The following is a 24,252-nucleotide window of genomic DNA, read 5'->3' as shown; positions in this document are numbered from 1 at the left end:
TCACAAAAACATTTCAACATTTAGCAGCTCTGCAAACAGAATCCAAAACACCATTAATCTAAAAGGAAAAACTGCAAATACAAATATACATGCTCTCAATTTCAACACTGTAGCTGAATAGATCTTCTGTTGACCTGAACTGTATCACCTTCAAATGTTTGTTTGTTCAAAATACTTGAATTTCATGCTCCATACACAAGTGCATTAGGAGACTGCATCAGGAATGCAGGTTTGTAAACGTTAACATCTGAGGTGCACCTAATCCCTGGTTCAAAAATTAATTAATTCGAATATTTTTTATGTATTTTTTCTCATCAATGTGTTTCTAAAGTCATTAAAAAATAATATTTTATTACTTTTGGAAGAAATAACCCTTAAAATCTCATTTTTGTTACATTTTTTTAATTATTTGACATAATTTAAGACATAACAAATTCTAATTACGATTATATATAATGACCCTTTAAATACTGTAAATCATGAAATTACTGTGCTACCAAATTAACACGATTCCTGGCCTAAAAGGTGTAAAAATAATGCCAGTAGCTTTGTGCCTTTAAACAATAAAGAACAATCAGCAAATGATGTCACCAAGACTGTAGACTGCCATGGTTGGATGGCCGTTTGATTGAATATCGTTTGCTATCTTCACTCCTTGACATGTGATCTAACTTCCATGAAATCAAAAGCAGGATATTCCAAATACCGTATTTGACGTAATAAGCGCTCAGGGCGCTCTCAAAATTAGAAATAGGGGGCTCTTATTAGAATATGATTTTGGTGGGAAAAAAACATAATTGAAAGATGGTAAATTTCGTGGTTTATGCTGACAGCCTGAAATGTTTATATACGACAGATATACTTTTCCAGAATTTAATATCCCATAATTAAGGATGCATATAACACACGTATTATACACGAATAGATAAGCCTTGTGTACATTGATCAATTGGAAGGGGTGCTAATTAGGATTGTTCTCTACCCAATATATTGGCCTTGGGCGCTTATTAGAGGGGGCGCTTATTACGTCGAATACGGTAACCCATATTCAAATGAGATGATTCGGGTGTCTGACGAAGATTGTACAGGTTGTATGTGCTGTGAAACAATTTACTGTATTTCGACGTAGAAATTAGAAATAGGGGGCTCTTATTAGAATATTATTTTGGTGAAAAAAACAGTTGAAAGATAAATTTCGTGGTTTATGCTGACAGCCTGAAATGTTTATGTACAACAGTTATATTTTTCCAGAATTTAACTGCCCATAATTAAGGGTGCATATAACACACGAGTGCGTATTATACACAAATAAATAAGTCTTGTGTACATTGATCAATCGGAAGGATTGCTAATTGGGATTGTTCACTAGCCAATATATTAGCAAATATCGCCCTTATTAGAGCGGTGCACTTATTACATCGAATATAGTTCATAAATGCTTGAACGTATGTACTTGTGTATTCACACCTCGGCTGCTGCTACTGTACTGTGTAAGTTTAAATGGATCGGCTCGTGAGACTCACTAAAATGGTTGAAGCATGTCATCATATCCCATAATTGCATACATCAATGCTTGCGATGTCAATCACTGGATTAAACTGTTTGGTCGGCATTCCATCTTGATAACAGTCTACAAATCTACATCTAAATCACTGTGCAACAAACCAGTTTTTATCCATAAAGTTGTACGTTTTCGTACACACATGCATCAAAGTTTTACAATTCTTCAGGACAAGAACAAACTGTGGCCTAGAAGAGGGACTAACTGACTGAAAACAACAAGAGCCCTGCCTCCATTAGCCTGCCTCTACTAGCACTGGGCCTTCGGATGTATGTCATTCTCATCCATGTAATCACAACACATCTCCCTTTCTTCTCCTCAAGGTGGTAAATAACAGCATCATATTCCCCAGAGTCGGAGACAGAGAAGCTGATTGGCTCACCAGACAACTTCATCTCAGCCTACACTGTATATATCTGCTGTGAGACAGCTCCCTGGGGGGCCCTGCACCAGCCAGCTGAAGCCCCTATACTACATCACAGCGTGTAGACCCCTAGTCACACCCTTAGCCTTGCTCCAAGGCTGTACTGAAAGGTAAGTCCAGGGATTGGTAGTAATTCCATCCTCCTAATAGGCAAGTCTAGATGTGTGGACTAAGGACCTCAGTCTCTTGTAGGGACAGCTTGTTCTTATTATCATCATCTAGAAATAATAATTTAAAACTAATAATTATTGCCTTAGAGACTTGTGCAAGTCTATCACACCCTCCACAAGCTCCGTAATGAGATGAAAGTTTATTTACAGACCAGTCTGGGGCCATTACTCCAACATCACAGGGCCTGGACAGCTCATTGAGTGGGGAATGCAGGGAGATAGATTCCTTCACAACTGGGAGGATGGAGAACAGATAATTGGGGGAAACAACTTGTCTTCATCTTCTGAACCAATCTGTCTGGCAAAGTGTGATATCTTCATTATACACTGAACAGAAACACTGTGCTGCCATCATATACCCTGATATACTGGTACTTTTGTCCTCCTGTTATTGCTCATGTAGTATCTTCATTATACACTGAACAGAAACACTGTGCTGCCATCATATACCCTGATACACTGGTACAACTGTCCTCCTGTTATTGCTCATGTAGTATCTTCATTATACACTGAACAGAAACACTGTGCTGCCATCATATACCCTGATACACTGGTACAACTGTCCTCCTGTTATTGCTCATGTAGTATCTTCATTATACACTGAACAGAAACACTCTGCTGCCATCATATACCCTGATATACTGGTACAATTGTCCTCCTGTTATTGCTCATGTAGTATCTTCATTATACACTGAACAGAAACACTGTGCTGCCATCATATACCCTGATATACTGGTACAATTGTCCTCCTGTTATTGCTCATGTAGTATCTTCATTATACACTGAACAGAAACACTGTGCTGCCATCATATACCCTGATATACTGGTACAATTGTCCTCCTGTTATTGCTCATGTAGTATCTTCATTATACACTGAACAGAAACACTGTGCTGCCATCATATACCCTGATATACTGGTAAAATTGTCCATACATGTGTCAGTTGTCATGTCAGCTCATTACAGCAATACATGTGTCAGCTGTCACATCAGCTCACAACAGCAATACATGTGTCAGTTGTCACATCAGCTCACAACAGCAATACATGCATCAGTTGTCACATCACAACAGCAATACATGTGTCAGTTGTCAAATCAGCTCACAACAGCAATGCATGTGTCAGTTGTCACATCACAACAGCAATACATGTGTCAGTTGTCACATCAGCTCAACAGCAATACATGTGTCAGTTGTCACATCAGCTCACAACAGCAATACATGTGTCAGCTGTCACAGCATCCCGCAACAGCAATACATGCATCAGTTGTCACATCAGCTCAACAGCAATACATGTGTCAGTTGTCACATCAGCTCACAACAGCAATACATGTGTCAGTTGTCACATCAGCTCACAACAGCAATACATGTGTCAGTTGTCAGCTCACAACAGCAATACATGCATCAATTGTCACATCACAACAGCAATACATGTGTCAGTTGTCAAATCAGCTCACAACAGCAATGCATGTGTCAGTTGTCACATCACAACAGCAATACATGTGGCAGTTGTCACATCAGCTCAACAGCAATACATGTGTCAGTTGTCACATCAGCTCACAACAGCAATACATGTGTCAGTTGTCACATCAGCTCACAACAGCAATACATGCGTCAGCTGTCACAGCATCCCACAACAGCAATACATGCATCAGTTGTCACATCAACTCACAACAGCAATACATGTGTCAGTTGTCAAATCAGCTCACAACAGCAATACATGTGTAAGTTGTCACATCAGCTCACAACAGCAATACATGTGTCAGCTGTCACATCAGCTCACAACAGCAATACATGTGTCAGCTGTCACATCAGCTCACAACAGCAATACATGTGTCAGTTGTCACATCAGCTCACAACAGCAATACATGTGTCAGTTGTCACATCACAACAGCAATACTTGTGTCAGTTGTCACATCACAACAGCAATACTTGTGTCAGTTGTCACAGCAGCACACAACAGCAATACTTGTGTCAGCTGCAGTAAGCAAGACACAGCACTTTTGTGCATTATTCACTTCAGTAGAGGTTATGTACAGGCGAGACCTGCATTTGATCTGTAAATAAAGATGTCAGTAACGGTATTCAGATAAGCAAGCTGAAAAGGCTCCACTGGTTAATTATGCACTGTGTTGTTACACTATTGGCTCTTTCAGATTTTGTCCTGCATATTTGTATGCAAGCAACTCAAAATGTATAGGTTATGGTGATTTATTAATGTATTTTACACAAACGCACAGCCTATCTGGAGCAAATATCTGCCCAACTTCCTTGAAAACCTCATCATGACCGACAACACAAGGTTCATCTATTAATCTCAAACTTTTTCTAAACAAATTCATGAAACATTACGCCTTGTCACAACCTTTGAAAATCGGGCACTAACACACAAACTAAATGTATATGAACTTGGGGCATTTCAGGTTTTTTCTGTCTAGTTTTCCACCTATCACTGGCTGCCTGGTGTTATCGGGAGGCAGATGTCTTATCTCCCAGCCTCTCCCAGTCTCTCCCTGTCTGCCACTGCCCCCTTGCTGGGGCATCTGGAACATCCACAACACACACACCAGCTCCATCATCTCCACCAAACATAGGCTCACATTCAATCCCCCAAATGAAGTTATGTATAAGGTAAAATAAACGTTCAATACAGGTGCCCTCAAGGACCATCAAGTATTAGGGGCCCCCAAGTATATGGAGCCATCAAGTATTAAGGGCCCTCAAGTATTAGAAACCATCAAGTATCAGGAGCCATCAAGTATTAGGGGCCCTCAAGTATTAGAAACCATCAAGTATCAGGAACCATTAAGTATTAGGGGCCATCAAGTATTAGGGACCCTCAAGTATTAGGAACCATCAAGTATTAGGGGCCCTCAAGTATCAGGAGCCTTAAGGTATTAGGAACCCTCAAGTATCAGGGACCCTCAAGTATCAGGAACCCTCAAGTATAAGGAGCCCTCAAGTATTAGGAATTCTCAAGTATCAGGAGCCATCAAGTATTAGGAGCCCTCAAGTATTAGGAACCCTCAAGTAAGGAGCCCTCAAGTATTAGGAATTCTCAAGTATTAGGAACCCTTAAGTATCAGGAGCCTTCAAGTATTAGGAATTCTCAAGTATTAGGAGCCCTCAAGTAAGGAGCCCTCAAGTATCAGGGACCCTCAAGTATCAGGAACCCTCAATTATTAGGAGCCCTCAAGTATTAGGAGCCCTCACGTATTAGGAACCCTCAAGTAAGGAGCCCTTAAGTATTAGGAATTCTCAAGTATTAGGAACCCTTAAGTATCAGGAGCCTTCAAGTATTAGGAATTCTCAAGTATTAGGAGCCCTCAAGTATAAGGAGCCCTCAAGTATTAGGAGCCCTCAAGTATCAGGAACCCTCAAGTATTAGGAACCCTCGGGTATTTGGAATTCGCAAGTATGAGAAGCCATGAAGTATTAGGAGCTCTCAAGTATAAGGAGCCCTTAAGTATTAGAAACCCTCAAGTATCAGGAACCCTCAAGTTTTAGGAACCCTCAAGTATTAGGAACCCTCAAGTATCAGGAGCCCTCAAGTATTAGGAACCCTCAAGTATCAAGAACCTTCAAGTATTAGGAGCCCTCAAGCAAATGGAACCCTCAAGTATCAGGAACCCTCAAGTGTAAAGAGCCCTTAAGTATTAGGAGCCCTCAAGTATTAGGAGCCCTCAGGTATTAGGAACCCTCAAGTATCAGGAGCCCTCAAGTATTAGGAACCATCAAGTATCAGGAACCCTCAAGTATCAGGGACCCTCAAGTATCAGGAGCCCTCAAGTTTTAGGAACCCTCAAGTATCAGGAGCCCTCAAGTATTAGGAATTCTCAAGTATTAGGAACCCTTAAGTATCAGGAGCCTTCAAGTATTAGGAATATACTCAAGTATTAGGAGCCCTCAAGTATTAGGAACCCTCAAGTATTAGGAATTTGCAAGTATTAGGAGCCCTCAAGTATCAGGAACCCTAAAGTATTAGGAATTCGCAAGTATGAGGAGCCATGAAGTATTAGGAGCTCTCAAGTATAAGGAGCCCTCAAGTATCAGGAGTCTTCAAGTATTAGGAACCCTCAAGTATTTGGAGCCCTCAAGTATCAGGGATTCTCAAGTATTAGGAATTTTCAAGTATCAGGAGCCCTCAAGTATGAGGAGCCCTCAAGAATTAGGAATTCTCAATTATGAGGAGCCCTCAATTATGAGGAGCCCTCAAGTATCAGGAACCCTCAAGTATTAGGAGCCCTCAAGTATCAGGAACCCTCAAGTATTAGGAACCCTCGGGTATTTGGAATTCGCAAGTATGAGAAGCCATGAAGTATTAGGAGCTCTCAAGTATAAGGAGCCCTCAAGTATTAGAAACCCTCAAGTATCAGGAACCCTCAAGTTTTAGGAACCCTCAAGTATCAGGAGCCCTCAAGTATCAGGAATCCTCAAGTATTAGGAACCCTCAAGTATCAGGAGCCCTCAAGTATGAGGAGCCCTCAAGTATTAGGAATTCTCAAGTATTAGGAACCCTCAATTATCAAGGACCCTCAAGTATTAGGAAGCTCTCAAGTAATAGGAAATCGCAAGCATTAGGAGCCCTCTAGTATAAGGAGCCCTCAAGAATTAGGAATTCTAAAGTATTAGAAGCCTTCAAGTATTAGGAACCCTCAAGTATCAGGAATTTTCAAGTTTTAGGAATTCTCAAGTATTAGGTGCCCTCAAGTATTAGGAATTCTCAAGTATTAGGAGCCCTCAAGTGTCAGGAGCCCTTAAGTTTTAGGAGCCCTCAAGTATCAGGAACCCTCAAGTATCAGGGACCCTCAAGTATCAGGGACCCTTTTACAGTTAGGGGACAGTTACAGGATCGACAGATAAAACCCATATTCTCAGGTGAAGACTGGACAGTTACAGGATCTTAGTCTCTTAGTTTAACACCCAAAAGACATTATCAAGTCTAGCTGTTAGTTTCTGCCAGTGCCAGACTCTTAGTTTAACACCCAAAAAGACATGAGCAAGTCTAGCCCAACTACTGGTATCAGACGGTGCCATCCGGCTGGCCTGCAGAGGTATACATGCTAGTATCAAACCCACAGCTAGTCTGTAAGAGAATACCTGCCTGGTCTGTGTTTATTTATTTTGTGAAATTAAGGGGTGAAAGATAATCAGTTGTACATGAATCAGCATGGGGTCGGGCATACAGTGTTGACCCGGGGAGGCGTATATCAGTGACTGGAGGCATGGCATCTCTCCGACTCTATGCTCCATCAGGGACTGTGGGGTCTACCCTTGTTTGTAAACACCATCTACAGGAGTCAATCAAACTGTAAGTCGGGATTAATTTGTGTTCATGCTGCTGCTACACTTGTGTGTCCATTACACAGAGTTTGTATACAGCACTCAGTCAGCCCATCCTTCATGTATCTCCACACAGGAATAGGTAGCTTCAAAAAAATGAAAAGAATATTTAAAACAAAGATTTCTTTTCGTCGTTTTTTTTTAAAGCTAAGTCCTCATAGATACATAGATCAATGTCTTTTTTATTTTATCTCCGAAAGCTACGTATTTCTGTGATCTCCATGATGTTGAGCTTGTTTAAATGCTTCATGGTGTTAATCCTGTTTTAAACAAATCACCGTGTTACCCTATATTATATTAGATTCCTGACAACCTCGGATAAACCTAGCAACCAGCTCATCTTCTTGAAAAGGGTCACTTCTAAACCTGCTTTGAGGTTTTACATTTCAGCTGTAATACCTAGTTGTTGCAACTGACATTTTATGAACTGGCCAGTTGTTAAGATAGATAAGATAGATAAGATAATATTTATTGCAGAAACGTTCCATTACGGGACAGATGCAATTTTAAAAGACAAGGCATTAAGATTTATATTTACATATATACAGACATACATAATTTACATTCCTGTAGACACATACAGAAACAAAATAATCAATATTACATATTTTTATACATAAAATGTCAACGGTTGATTATGAAAGGGTATTTATTGTTTGAAATTATAGATGTGGAAACAAATGCAGTTGATATTGACTGCTTCATTATTTGACAGGATGTATTGAAATAATTTGTCTTCATGACTGTGGACATTTACATTTACATTTTGCCTGGATAATTTTTCAAAGAGTATATTTCTTTCTCGAGTGTGTTTAATACAGTGAAGTAAGTAATGTTTTTCGTTATCAATGATTGAACATGTAGAGCATAGCCTCTGATGTAGTGGGGTTGGTGGCTTTGTGTGTCTTCCAAGTTCAATATTTAATTTATGGTTATGATATGAACACAATATTTATTTTTGATTTGTTAAAAGTAACAATTTCTTAAGCTTGGGAAAAGCACTGGGGCTTGGAAACCTCATATATTTTAATTTCTGTTCATATCTTCTTGAGTCCAGCAGCATACAACAAAATCTAGGTTACTACAGATGCTTATAAATACATGTAAATAAAGTAGAACTTATACAATCAGCAAACCATCACAACAAGAAGCAATTAAAAGAAATAGTTTTGAATAGTTGAAGACACACCACAACATTCTCTTTCTTACCGTACTTTGTATGCACAAAAAGAAACTCAATCCCTTCTTGTCTTTCCACATGTTGAACATTTTGAGTGTAGAGACTTCCCGATCTATTTGTTATCTCAACTTCAACATTTTCACTGCATCCATTTAACTGCCATGGCAAGAGTACACAGGAGGTAACCCAACACTTAAACAACACAAAGTGATACACTACAGCTCTCCCCGGCACAATGCAGTACCCAATGCTTGTCTCCTTGGGGGTCCAGGGCAGAATAGTTTCCCTGATGACCCAATGATTGTCTCCTTGGGGGTCCAGGGCAGAATAGTTTCCCTGACGACACAATGCTTGTCTCCTTGGGGGTCCAGGGCAGAATAGTTTCCCTGATGACCCAGTGCTTGTCTCCTTGGGGGTCCAGGGCAGAATAGTTTCCCTGATGACCCAATGCTTGTCTCCTTGGGGGTCCACGGCAGAATAGTTTCCCTGATGACCCAATGCTTGTCTCCCTTGGGGTTCCAGGGCATAATAGTTTCCCTGATGACCCAATGATTGTCTCCCTTGAGGGTCCAGGGCAGAATAGTTTCCCTGATGACCCAATGATTGTCTCCATTGGGGGTCCAGGGCAGAATAGTTTCCCTGATGACCCAGTGCTTGTCTCCTTGGGGGTCCACGGCAGAATAGTTTCCCTGATGACCCAATGCTTGTCTCCCTTGGGGGTCCAGGGCAGAATAGTTTCCCTGATGACCCAATGCTTGTCTCCTTGGGGGTCCAGGGCAGAATAGTTTCCCTGATGACCCAATGCTTATCTCCCTTGGGGGTCCAGGGCATAATAGTTTCCCTGATGACCCAATGCTTGTCTCCTTGGGGGTCCAGGGCAGAATAGTTTCCCTGATGACCCAATGCTTGTCTCCTTGGGGGTCCACGGCAGAATAGTTTCCCTGATGACCCAATGATTGTCTCCTTGGGGGTCCAGGGCAGAATAGTTTCCCTGATGACCCAATGATTGTCTCCTTGGGGGTCCAGGGCAGAATAGTTTCCCTGATGACCCAATGCTTGTCTCCTTGGGGGTCCAGGGCAGAATAGTTTCCCTGACGACCCAATGCTTGTCTCCTTGGGGGTCCACGGCAGAATAGTTTCCCTGATGACCCAATGATTGTCTCCTTGGCGGTCCAGGGCAGAATAGTTTCTCTGATGACCCAATGATTGTCTCCTTGGGGGTCCAGGGCAGAATAGTTTCCCTGATGACCCAATGCTTGTCTCCCTTGGGGGTCCACGGCAGATTAGTTTCCCTGATGACCCAATGCTTGTCTCCCTTGGGGGTCCACGGCAGAATAGTTTCCCTGATGACCCAATGCTTGTCTCCCTTGGGGGTCCACGGCAGAATAGTTTCCCTGATGACCCAATGCTTGTCTCCCTTGGGGGTCCAGGGCAGAATAGTTTCCCTGATGACCCAATGATTGTCTCCATTGGCGGTCCAGGGCAGAATAGTTTCCCTGATGACCCAATGCTTGTCTCCCTTGGGAGTCCACGGCAGAATAGTTTCCCTGATGACCCAATGCTTGTCTCCCTTGGGGGTCCACGGCAGAATAGTTTCCCTGATGACCCAATGCTTGTCTCCCTTGGGGGTCCAGGGCAGAATAGTTTCCCTGATGACCCAATGCTTGTCTCCCTTGGCGGTACAGGGCAGAATAGTTTCCCTGATGACCCAATGCTTGTCTCCCTTGGCGGTCCAGGGCAGAATAGTTTCCCTGATGACCCAATGCTTGTCTCGCTTGGGGTTCCAGGGCAGAATAGTTTCCGGGTGGAGAAATACACTGCCACTTTCTCCATTAGTCTGTCTCCCAGACCCAAGAGAATAATTGAAAAAGGAGTCCAACTTAAGTCTAGAATGATTTGCTAAGTTTAGATTGCCTCAACTCTGAAATTAAGGATTGTTCTGGGCTCCATTTGGATTATATTACAATATAATATAACTTTATTTCTGGGACTAAATGTCAGTCTATTTCTCCAAGTATCTTCCTACCAAGATGAACATCCACTCCTGACGATCAGCACCCACATCTCCTGACCCTCACCCCCGAAACCTCCCCTACCCCAACGTACAGCTCCTCCAAGAGCCACATAACTGACAGACCCCTCCCTTATTCCCCCTTACCTCCCTATGCTACTACCTCCCCTAGACTAACACTTAATCAATGAAAACATGACTTTAACATATTTCTTTCTTATTCTTTGAAAGAACCTTTCCTCTTCTGCTGTGGAATCCAGCAAACTAGACTTGGTTAGTTTGATCTAGACTTGTCCAGGCTGTTAGTAAAATAAAATACCTAAAAAATTCCACAGTCATGGTGCAGGACCATACCTCTCCAAGTGCTTTGAAATGCCAATGCTAACCCTCACCCACCAAGACCTACATGATATTCAAATCCCATCCTTCATGTGCCTAACCCTACTTCTTATTTATAACCCACTTCCCCCCCCCCCCCCTTTAAAACTCCCCCCTACCCCCCCTTAAACTCCTCCCCCCTCATACAGCCCCTCCCAATCTAACTCCCCCTCCCCTCTCGTCACATCCCCCTCTCACCATGACCCCCCTCTGTCCCTCCCACCATGACCCCCCTCGCTGTCCCTTGCCCCCACCCACCAAGGCCTGATTGATGTGTCTCATTAGGAGCTATTATCACTCTATATGGGAGGTTACAGCCATGGGCTGGAGTCCGTGCAGTGCAGCAGCCTTGCCGTGAGGAGGAACACTGACAGTTCACTAGAGGTGGGGAACCTCTGTGTGGAATAAGCCTCTAGAGTCAGGAGACACAGTATCTAGCCACCATCAGGAATCTTCAGTTACAGGATGGCCCTGTCTGTGTTGAGAACTTGAGAGTATATAACTTTTTTTGAGATTTTTCTGGTATTTCTTTAACAATTATGATTTAATATATATAACTGTTGGGGTTAGTGTGCAGTTATTTCTCTAGCTGCAATTTCTCACTAAACATTCATGTTAACAACTAACAGCAAACTATGCTTGTTGTAAGTTTGTTTGTTTGTTGTTTAACACCGCACTCAGGAATGTAAATAATCCAGTCTGGATCAGAACAAAGTCACTGACACAGTTGAACCAATCAACTCAACTCGGAAGGGTGCACGGGTATCACGCACGTTGTGACGCCCAACGCTAACACCGTATTCGTGCGTGCGTGATTCCCGTGCACCTTTTCGAGTTGAGTTGATTGGTTCAACTGTGTCATATGGCCCTGTGACGCAGGGGTAGCATTATGCAGATAGCTGTTTCAATGAATGCTCGTTCCACCCATGACGAACAGGTCTGGTTGTTGATGAAATATAGTGATAGCTAAATAGAAAGATTTTTTATTCATGCACCGATTGTCTTTAAATGTAATATCCAGTTATGTATGACTTTTTAATAATCTCATACCAACTTTGACTGGAGTAGGTCCGATAGTTTTTCAGATATTGCAGTAAACGTCGGTACCTTAAATTACCTTCCAGACTATAATATAGTGGCATAGTCAACCACTTTACCATAGTAAGTCATACACCTTAAGTAAGACTTAATACAATAATACCTAAACATAAGACATAAGATAGTGGCAGGTCATATACTTGTACTTAACATAGACCTATAATAATGGTAGGTTATATACTGTGAAACAGGCCCTGATTTTAAAGAAAAACAAAAAAATCCTGATCTTGTGTTCACTTTATATTTTTCTTGAAACAGCCCTGTCAGTGTGGTTTAGGAGGCAGCAAGTCACGCACCAGTTGCTCCCCAGGCCATAACTGTAACTTCTCCTGCAAGTTCTAACGGAGGGCCTCAGATATGAGAGTAGAAAAATACCGAAATCTTCCGATCAAACGGTCCTTAGACATTTGGAACTGTGAATGACATTAATGTTTAACTTTCAACACAGATCTTTGTGTGAAAAAGCCTTTCATGTTGTAGCGTAAATAAGAACTGAATATTTAAACTTTTAAGGGCATGATCTGAACCAAATATCTTGTTTAAATCTGCTTCAGTACTTGGCTAAACGTTAGCGCCAACATAATGTTTTCTTGGAATACCTGCAACCCCCATGGCTTGCTGCAAAGGAACTTTTTACAAGGTGGAGTGGAAGAGACAGAAATATCTATCTGCCTGCACTGTATAACATCATCGTCTGTAGTCTTCATGGAATATATTCCAAATATTTACAACTGGTAAACAGTATAGATGGATGGATGAGTTGGGTTTAACGCCGCTTTTAACAGTATTCCAGTTATATCGCGGCGTGTCAGCTTAATGTGGGAGGAAAGCCCGAAGTGATGCAGGTCTCAGACGTTTACCACTTCGGTGAAACCCACGAGCACAGGTATGGTGCTGACAAACCTAGAAACATAATCGGGGCGAACCGGGATTTCGAACCCACAATCATAGGTTTCTTGCGTGCCTAAGGGACGCAACTCTGCACAGCGAATCGCGGCACATTAGACGACTGGGCCAACAGTGCCCCCTCGTAAACAGTAAACCACATTTCAATGCAAGTGGGTATCTACACATGGTTATATACCGTAGTTTCTTGAGTATAGTGCACACTTTTTAAAAAAAAAACACAGCTGTGTAGAAGGGGGTGCGCATTATACACGAATTAATGAGTTTTGATGTTTTTTCCCCCATGGAAAGACATTACCGTGAGCATGTAACACCGGAAATACCATGTCAACAAATCCATACTGAAGTACGCAAATTAGTCATGTAATTACACTGTCTGGCTATAAAAAGTGTTTTTTGTATATCTGCACTTATGTTTGTAACTTATTTTATTAATTTTATTCAAAATTCCTTTTAATATTGTTTTAATTAATTTTGGCGAAATCGTGTGTGAAGCGATCGGAAGATCGCACAACTCACCGTTATTAACAGCAACCACAGTCAGATTACTGCTATTGACGCCTTGGAACGAACTTTAGTTGACAGAGTGAGTGAGTGAGTGAGTATGGTTTTACGCCGCTTTTAGCAATATTCCAGCAATATCACGGCGGGGGACACCAGAAATGGGCTTCACACATTGTACCCATGTCGGGAATCGAACCCGGGTCTTCGGCGTGACGAGCAAACGCTTTAACCACTAGGCTAACCGACCGCCCCTAGTTGACAGAGAATGGATCCATATACATGTATCATAAATGCCATACTGTGACTTGTTAAAAGTCATATTTGTACATCAGACAAGGCACTGGTCTGGTCCAGGTCTATCACTGCAGGTTTGGCCCTCATTCAACTTCAAAGAAGTGTGCACCTTTTACTCCTACAAAATCACACAAACCATGAATTCCAAATCCTCCCTTGTGTAGCTCCCCCTCCGCAGGGAACCTGTCCCCACCCATGCAGTGCACTCCATGGCCCCACCCCCACAGCAGGGGAGAGGCTAGACTAAAGCTTAGTCTCTAATGATGTTTAATTTCAATAGAAAGAGCCCCAGAATTTAACCTACGGAAAATCTAGACTTGCTTCAATTAAGGCTTTTGCGGTGAAGAAAGGGCTGGGCGAAAGGGAAATTAATCATGTTAATATGGTTAATGGGCTGTGAGACGGGCCAGGAACAGGCTGATGCACAGAGCTCCAGATAACTTTTTGAGCAATTGAGTTTTTACTCGAAGGTTTCTATTTTAATTGGGTTATTACATTTTTCATTGGGTAACCAATATTTTTTCACACATCTATTCATCACTCTATTGGGTTTTTCCTAAAATGAGTAAGCATTTTGAGATTTAACAAAAATATTAATGTTTTAGATGTATGATTATAAACAGTTCTAAATAAAGGCTTGACTCAGAAAGTAAATTACCTCGTAATTGTGTTTCGGAAATTAGCTCTGTTGTGCACATGCTGAAAAAGCTTCATTTGGTATTTACGCGTGCTGTTTTCAAACAATTGAGTTTTTCATTTAATGCATGCATTTCTCTATGCATGTTAATTGAAAGTAATTGGGTTTTGAATAGTTTTGGGGGGCATTTTACGAAAATACGCAGCTTATCTGTTTACTGGGTGGGGTGGGTGTGGGTGTAGGGTGTGTTGATGAGGGGGTGCATGTCTCAACAGGTTGCTTTAGATTCAAGATACAGGCAGGGTACAAAATCTCTACTACAATTATATCATGTCTCAGCTCAAGCTTGTTATCCGGTTGAATCTGGTCACTCCCAAGATACAAGCCTTTTTGAAGCTGGGAGACTGATGCAGAGCTCCAGATAAGCTGCGTATCTGCGTGAAATACGCATCAGAAATGCAGAAATATGCAGTAAAATATAATCCAAGCGTATCAAATACGCAACGAACATTACAGATACGCTACAAAAATAATATTTGTGCGTATCATCAAAATATTGTGAAGTAACCCTGCGTATTCGATTAGCAAATCAGCAACTTATTTTGAAATTATAAACGGTCATTCCGTCAACCTTGCCAAACTCCACGATGACAGTCACGTCATGATCATTTGCCATCACACTTTCATGTGGAAGTAACGTGGTATTTTTGAGTCCTATAAAGCTCTCAAACCCACACGACACCAGTTTGCAGGGACTGGATGAATAGTGTTTTTAAATATTTAACTTAAATACCCACATGTGTAAAAACTAGTGGGTAACAGAAATTTGAATACGCAGATAGAATTACTGATACCCAATGATTTTAAAATGCATGGGTAAAATACCCACAACACCAAAAGCTTATCTGGAGCTCTGCTGATGTGAACTATCCATGTCATATAGGGTGCAACTCATATGTTCCTACGTGTAGTTCGGTAGCCTCGTGGTGACAGCGCCAGCGTGGCTTGATGATGACAGAGCAGGGCTCAGACCCTTACATTGGTTACTACAGTGTGTGAAGTCTGGAATATTCCAAAGAACATACCCACTAATCATTCTAATGTGTTCTATGTAACTAAAGCTTTGAATATGGTCTGTGATGAAACCTGTCCTCGCTCACCTGCTACAAATATGCAGAGCTCCAGATAAGCTGCGTATGCAGAAATGCAGAAATACGCACTAAAATAAAATCCAAGCGTATCAAATACGCAACAAATATTACAGATTCGCTACAAAAATAAAACTTGTGCGTATCATCAAAATATTGTGAAGTAACCCTGCGTATTCGATTAGCAAATCAGCAACTTATTTTGAAATTATAAACAGCCATTCCGTCAATCTTGCCACATCATGATCATTTGCCATCACACTTTCTTGTGGAAGTAACGTGGTATTTTTGAGTCCTATAAAGCTCTCAAACCCACATGACACCAGTTTGAAGGGACTAGATGAATAGTGTTTTTAAATATTTAACTTAAATACTCACATGTGTAAAAACTAGTTAGTAACAGAAATTTGAATACCCAGATAGAATTACTGATACCCAATGATTTTAAAATGCATGGGTAAAATACCCACAACACCAAAAGCTTATCTGGAGCTCTGAATATGTGAAGCATCCCTCCATTAATGCCCTTACTCCCATGTAATTAAACTGTAGACTGTCTTGTTGATAAGGGTTTTGGCATTCTCCCACCTGTTTTAAATGTACACCTGTGATAAGCTGCTGGTTGTTTGACTGTCCTTTGTTGACAGGATTGTATTGGAAATACAGTTTGTAAATGCTCTAGTCACAATATGGCTGAAATTTGAACTCACTCACTCACCTTTCTCTGTATCTTCTTTCCCCTTCTAAATGACCCATCCCTCCCCCCAATCCCCCCTCCCCCTCCGACACTGTCCCCTCCCCCTCCCACACTGTTTGTACTTGGCAACCTGACACTGAAATGACCCTCCCAGCCCCTGGCCTCATGCTGTGTTGCCACCTCAGGCTGCAACTTGCAGAAGCTTGAATTTCATTTAATTGATTACATTGTCGCTTGCAATTATTTGTATATATTTCGCAATTATTGCTGTCACCCACTCAAAATTTTTGTGACCATGTTGTTAAAATGTTGTTAATGTCACTGACTGAAAAATCTATGGATCTAACACACACACACCCTCCCCCTCTTGGTAGATCCAACGACATGTTTGTTTACATTATGCAGGGGTCCTTGCATGCAAATTATTCCTATTGAATGTGAAGCGTCCCAAAATCAGAAGTGGTTATTTCTCATTAACAACTTTAAATTTAAATTAACCAATCAAATTACATCCTCCTTCAATGTCATGGTAGAATTCATTTAATTATCGCCGGATCATAGGTTTTCGGCCATCCTTTGTTTTCAGATAGCCATATTTGTCGTGATTACTCACACTATAATGTGGCGTATCGGGTCAGACAGACATTGCAAATACTCAGATGATAGCTTATTTTTAAGATAAGGTTGTTTTTTATAAGTGAGTGACTTCTTTTACAGTTGTTCAAGTGATTAGCGAAAGAAAAATACAAGTGTTTTTTTAAGCGACCACAAACCCATAACACAGAGATAATTCATTCAGCGGGTCCCTTGATTCTGTGCCATATGAGAAAACCTTAAGGACACCAGCAGACAAATGATTAGTCTCTTAGTCTGAATATATATAAAAACTTTGATAGAAACAAGTAAGTACATTTAAATTGAAGAGAAGCCCCAGTTAGATTCAGAAAATGTGGAAAATCTATTCTTGCTTCATTTTGGGCTGAAGTATTACAGTAATGGTTCAGCAAAAGGGAAAATAATCATGATTCAAGGACTAGGAGACAGACTAGGACCCCAGGAAAACCCTTACTTTCAAACACTGCCAATGGTGTCTCCCAATGTCTCAGATAATCAGGATTCAAGGACTAGGAGACGGACTAGGACCCCAGGAAAACCCTTACTTTCAAACACTGCCAATGGTGTCTCTCAATGTCTCAGATAATCGGGATTCAAGGACTAGGAGACGGACTAGGACTCCAGGAAAACCCTTACTTTCAAACACTGCCAATGGTCTCTCAATGTCTCAGATAATCAGGATTCAAGGACGATAAGACAGACTAGGACCCAAGGAAAACCCTTACTTTCAAACACTGCCAATGGTGTCTCTCAGTGTCTCAGATAATCAGGATTCAAGGACGATAAGACAGACTAGGACCTCAGGAAAACCCTTACTTTCAAACACTGCCAATGGTGTCTCTCAATGTCTCAGATAATCAGGATTCAAGGACTAGGAGACGGACTAGGACTCCAGGAAAACCCTTACTTTCAACACTGCCGTGGTGTCTCCCAATGTCTCAGATGATCAGGATTCAAGAACTAGGACACAGACAAGGACCCCAGGAAAACCCTTACTTTCAACACTGCCATGGTGTCTCTCAATGTCTCAGATGATCAGGATTCAAGGACTAGGACACAGACAAGGACCCCAGGAAAACCCTTACTTTCAACACTGCCATGGTGTCTCTCAATGTCTCAGATGATCAGGATTCAAGGACGATAAGACAGACTAGGACCCCAGGAAAACCCTTACTTTCAACACTGCCGTGGTGTCTCCCAATGTCTCAGATGATCAGGATTCAAGGACTAGGACACAGACAAGGACCCCAGGAAAACCCTTACTTTCAACACTGCCAATGGTGTCTCCCAATGTCTCAGATGATCAGGATTCAAGGACTAGGACACAGACAAGGACCCCAGGAAAACCCTTACTTTCAACACTGCCATGGTGTCTCTCAATGTCTCAGATAATCAGGATTCAAGGACTAGGACACAGACAAGGACCCCAGGAAAACCCTTACTTTCAACACTGCCATGGTGTCTCTCAATGTCTCAGATGATCAGGATTCAAGGACGATAAGACAGACTAGGACCCCAGGAAAACCCTTACTTTCAACACTGCCGTGGTGTCTCCCAATGTCTCAGATGATCAGGATTCAAGGACTAGGACACAGACAAGGACCCCAGGAAAACCCTTACTTTCAACACTGCCATGGTGTCTCTCAATGTCTCAGATAATCAGGATTCAAGGACTAGGACACAGACAAGGACCCCAGGAAAACCCTTACTTTCAACACTGCCATGGTGTCTCTCAATGTCTCAGATGATCAGGATTCAAGGACGATAAGACAGACTAGGACCCCAGGAAAACCCTTACTTTCAAACACTGCCAATGGTGTCTCAATGTCTCAGATAATCAGGATTCAAGGATGATAAGACAGACTAGGACCCCAGGAAAACCCTTACTTTCAAACACTGCCAATGGTGTCTCAATGTCTCAGATAATCAGGATTCAAGGACGATAAGACAGACTAGGACCCAAGGAAAACCCTTACTTTCAAACACTGCCAATGGTGTCTCAATGTCTCAGATAATCAGGATTCAAGGACGATAAGACAGACTAGGACCCCAGGAAAACCCTTACTTTCAAACACTGCCAATGGTGTCTCAATGTCTCAGATAATCAGGATTCAAGGATGATAAGACAGACTAGGACCCCAGGAAAACCCTTACTTTCAAACACTGCCAATGGTGTCTCAATGTCTCAGATAATCAGGATTCAAGGACGATAAGACAGACTAGGACCCCAGGAAAACCCTTACTTTCAACACTGCCAATGGTGTCTCCCAGGGTCCCAGATGTTACACAACCCAGGAGGGTTTCACTTACATCAGTTATCCCTATTTCACAGAACAGATTAATTCACCTTATTTTACATGCTGTTCCTGTATAAAGTATTCAGTTACTTAGTCATATCTAAAAGGCTTCGGAATTGAAAAGCCCTATATGTTGTATGCGTCAGATTCATTACGATTCCAGAGAAAATGGTGGTATGTTGTTGATGCCATAGTAAACTTGTAGCTTAACACCAGCCCGTGTCAAACTAGACTTGCACAAGTCTCTAAGGTAATAATTATTAGACATAGTGAAAATAATAATTTCTAGATTATATAAATAATGAGAACAAGTGGTCCCCATCATAGACTGGTGTCCTCAGGCGGTCTGCTTTTCTAGACTTGAGAAAATTACTACACATCCATGAACTTCTCTTTCAGTAGCCTTGGAGCAAGGCTAGTGTCAAACCACCAGAATTGGAGCCAAAATAAACTTGGGCTTCTTGTTTCATATCCTTTCAACACAATTCATGATTCATGATGTTCAGGATCATAAACTTATTTGTTCAGCATTCTTATCTTATGGTGCTAGAGCTGTACCAAGTAGTCTTACTGGTCTGTACAGAGGTATAAGCTAGAATTACCCGTATTACTCGATATCACACAATGGATAGTTTTATCGATGCAGTAAACCAATCCGATAAACTTGGTATCACAACTCGATAAAGATGTAAATGAGGTCAATTAGCAGACACAACTTTGAATAAACTCTATAATTAGGTGCGATGCCAACTTGTAAAACAATCTTTGCATGAAATATTATTCTAGCAGCCTCCCACCCCCCACCCCAACCATTAGTGTTTACGTAAACAACCATTTCAGCAAGACATTTGGCATAACATAATAATAGGGGACGTTCACTCAAGAATTGTATTCCTATGCTATTTCTAGAGTTACTTTATATGAATGAAAGTTGTCTTAAACTTCATTTGTTTTAAGAATAAATATTTATGATAAAGATATTATTTCCCTCATGTGTTTCTGTATGGTAAATATCATAAATAAGGAATAAAAAGTAAGTATTGCAACTTTCATTCCTAATATAAGACACGAATGACACAAAAACACACTCGGATGATGATCTCTACATACTGGCTCAGATGATTCCATTACAAAATCTTTAATAGAACTAACAAATACATAAAATGACAAGACAATAGTTTCTCCACTAAGTGAGTGAGTGAGTATGGTTTTACGCCGCTTTATTCCAGCAATATCACGGCGGGGGACACCAGAAATGGGCTTCACACATCGTACCCATGTGGGGAATCGAACCCGGGTCTTCGGCATGACGAGTGAACGCTTTAACCACTAGGCTACCGCACCGCGCCTTCTCCACTAAGACCATTATATACATACACTAACATCATAGCACACATAGATCAGTACTAAACTCCAAGCTGCCATCACCTCAGAAGTGAGGGTTCACTCTGTCTATTCCAGCACTAACAAGGATGTGTTATCATCTTAATCAGCAGGGCTCATACCCATGGCCAAGGCGTGCTCCCAAACTTTATCTGCTTTCAAAGATAATTGGACATTTTATCTTTGCATTTGACGCCATGTCTATCTTCTCTGTCATGTTGTTTTAGTGTTTATTTCCATCTGCGTAAACAAAGCCAATTCCTTGATAGTTAATTGTATGCAGGGAAGCTACACCCGTTGTTTTCATACAAGGTTCCTGCATGTGTTCAGCTTCATGAAGGGAGAGAAACATGGATTAAAGGAAACTGGAGAGTCTCAGGAAAGGCTTTCCAAACAGTATATGGAATGATACGTAGGTGCGGTTATTTTGCCTGGAGCTTGTTGAAACGACAGAGAGAATCGCCTGAGGTATTATTATGCCAGGTTGCTGTGAAAATGTTTTGTAGTCGTGCTGATTTCAACTTGAAAAGTGTCAATGTACATATGTGTATTTGAAATTCTCCTAATCCTGGATACCAGATCATTTCGTTCCTATTTATTTCACAATTCATAGAGAATTTTTGAAAAAAAATCAGTTATTATGACAAGTTTGACAATTAGTGAACTTTGTAAGGCCAAGAGATGAGAAAAACAGCTTATCTGACAAGTTGACTCATAATTTGTAGTTACTTTTGTCTTCAGTCTTTAGGAAAGCATCAGAAGAGGTTTCTGAAAATTCCCATGAACTGACGACCATTGTTCCGTGATGTAATGACACATGTAAATGTCAGGCCTTTCGTTATTCAAGGACAGAACATTCAATAACTTGTCAGGATATACAGAGAGTGCATCCAAAAGTCAGTAAGATACAGGAATGTAAACAATCCGAAACTCACTAAATCAAGTAGAAGCAGCATAGCCAGATATTGCATGACTAACGAGTGAGAAAATATACCGGTACAAATGAAGCATAATCCTAAATAAGTCATGCAAGCAGGGATCGGGAAACCGGTCATTGCGCCAGACTTGTCCGATTGTGACTGCAAACTATCGGATTTGAAAAAGTGCAAACCAGACATTTTAAATTTTGCCAACAGGACATTTTCAAGAAAGTACTTGCCAGACATTACAACCTGAGACCTTTATCATAACAAAGGATAAAAATTATAGATATCCAGGTACACTGACATGTGTTTTTGTTGTTAATTAGTGCATATACGACTTGCAGACGTGACTAAGCGTTGGGGAAAAAACATCTATACTTGCGGCATGTTCACTGGATAAAAGTGTGCACAATACTCACTAAAATAAGGAATATGTTATGAAAGTGGCCCTTAGTATTATGTTTTTATTATTTTATTCATACATGAACGTCCAACAGTAACTGTCCAATATGAGGTGGGCGTGACCAGAATACAAATGTCGATCAGCCAAAAGATTATTATTGCGGATCCCAGCATGCAAGTCCTATGTCTCGTAAAGTTCAAGCTGATCATGCTCTAACCCACCAAATGACATCAACGTACATTCCCCAGTCATATGCAGGATTGTTATTTCACATTCATTGTTTAAATCGGCTTGCTTTGATGGGGTTCAGCTATCAGATGTGGCCCAGATGTGGGAGGTGATAGATGGCGCATGAAGGGGAAATCAGCACAATCCCCTGTGTAAACAATAATTTCCTTCCCATCAACCCCACATAAATATGATGTATTCGCTATGGGAGGTTACACGACCATGACTGTTTTGTGGTTGAGATGTTGGCATCTGTGTACACGGCTTCATGTTAAGGCATCCTGTCATAATCGTGGGATAATTCAATGAGTGTTCCTGAGACGTGTGAATTATCTTACAAGTGTAGCGTCTTTATGGCTTGGTAATGTCTGTCAGATGTTGGTGGTGAATATTATCTGCAACCGTTTTGGGATTAAATCTGAATGAGTAATTTGAGTAACATACCACTGTTCATTATTGAATGTTAAAGCTCTAACGCTACTGTCGAACCCATTCAACAGGGTTGGCCTTCGACCTGCATCTGTAGCCTGCATCTGTAGTTGAGATGCCATGTTAGAAGTTAGAAATAGAAGATAAAAAATAAATCCACAAAATGAAGAATAATAAGAGAAGTAAAAAACACAATTAATTTTGAAAATCGGACAACAATTGTATTTTAAGAGTACCTTTTTAACGCTATATATTGGTTATTCCTGGAAATGATTATGGAAGGAAACGATAAGGGGAAATGGAACTGTTTTTGACTCATTTCTATGGTTTTAAGCAGTTAAAAAATAACAGAAAAACAATTAACTAGTATCATTGCAACATGGACTGCTTGTTAAGTAAGTCTTGACCCTTCATAAGACATAACATGAGTTTGCCACTAACGTGGCTATATCCCCCTCCCTTGTTGCAGAATTTAAACTAAATCTAAACAAACCCTAACCTTTTTTAACCGAGGTGGAACTTGTCATGGAAATCGTTCCCACCCCACATGGTGGTTTAACTCAATGGTCAAAGTGTCACCACCCCACACTGTGGTTTAACTAAATGGTCAAAGTGTAGCCACCCCACACTGTGGTTTAACTCAATGGTCAAAGTGTCACCACCCCACACTGTGGTTTAACTCAATGGTCAAAGTGTCACCACCTCAAACTGTGGTTTAACTCAATGGTCAAAGTGTCACCACCTCAAACTGTGGTTTAACTCAATGGTCAAAGTGTCACCACCCCACATTGTGGTTTAACTCAATGGTCAAAGTGTCACCACCCAACATCGGGGTTTAACCCAATGGTCAAAGAGTCGCCACCCCACATCGTGGATTAACTCAAAGGTCAAAGTGTCACCACCCCACATTGTGGTTTAACTCAATGGTCAAAGTGTCACCACCTCAAACTGTGGTTTAACTCAATGGTCAAAGTGTCACCACCCCACACTGTGGTTTAACTCAATGGTCAAAGTGTCACCACCCCACATTGTGGTTTAACTCAATGGTCAAAGTGTCACCACCCCAAACTGTGGTTTAACTCAATGGTCAAAGTGTCGCCATCCCACATTGGGGTTTAGCCCAACGGTCAAAGTGTCGCCATCCCACATCGGGGTTTAGCCCAACGGTCAAAGTGTCGCCATCCCACATCGGGGCTTAGACCATCGGTCAAAGTGTCGCCATCCCACATCGGGGTTTAGCCCAACGGTCAAAGTGTCGCCATCCCACATCGGGGCTTAGACCATCGGTCAAAATGTCGCCATCCCACATCGGGGTTTAGCCCGACGGTCAAAGTGTCGCCATCCCACATCGGGGTTTAGCCCGACGGTCAAAGTGTCCCCATCCCACATCGGGGTTTAGCCCAACGGTCAAAATGTCGCCATCCCACATCGGGGTTTAGCCCAACGGTCAAAGTGTCGCCATCCCACATCAGCACATTGGGGTTTAGCCCGACGGTAAAAAGTGTCGCCATCCCACATCGGGGTTTAGCCCCACGGTCAAAATGTCGCCATCCCACATCGGGGTTTAGCCCAACGGTCAAAGTGTCGCCATCCCACATCAGCACATTGGGGTTTAGCCCGACGGTAA

At 41.5% G+C, this 24,252-nt stretch overlaps 1 protein-coding gene across 1 annotated transcript in view; it reads right to left on the bottom strand.

Annotated features, from left to right (window-relative positions):
• Window positions 1-24,252, bottom strand: part of LOC124147817 (propionyl-CoA carboxylase beta chain, mitochondrial-like) — a 90,265-nt gene that overhangs the window by 25,135 nt on the left and 40,878 nt on the right. The gene's annotated exons all lie outside the window — the stretch shown is intronic.

The sequence above is a fragment of the Haliotis rufescens genome, unplaced genomic scaffold (genome assembly GCF_023055435.1).
Source record: "Haliotis rufescens isolate VD_foot unplaced genomic scaffold, xgHalRufe1.0.p SCAF_9, whole genome shotgun sequence".
Classification (NCBI taxonomy): Eukaryota; Metazoa; Mollusca; class Gastropoda; order Lepetellida; family Haliotidae; genus Haliotis; species Haliotis rufescens.
The sequence above is the reverse complement of the archived record's forward strand: the minus strand, read 5'-3'. Positions and strand labels throughout refer to the sequence as shown.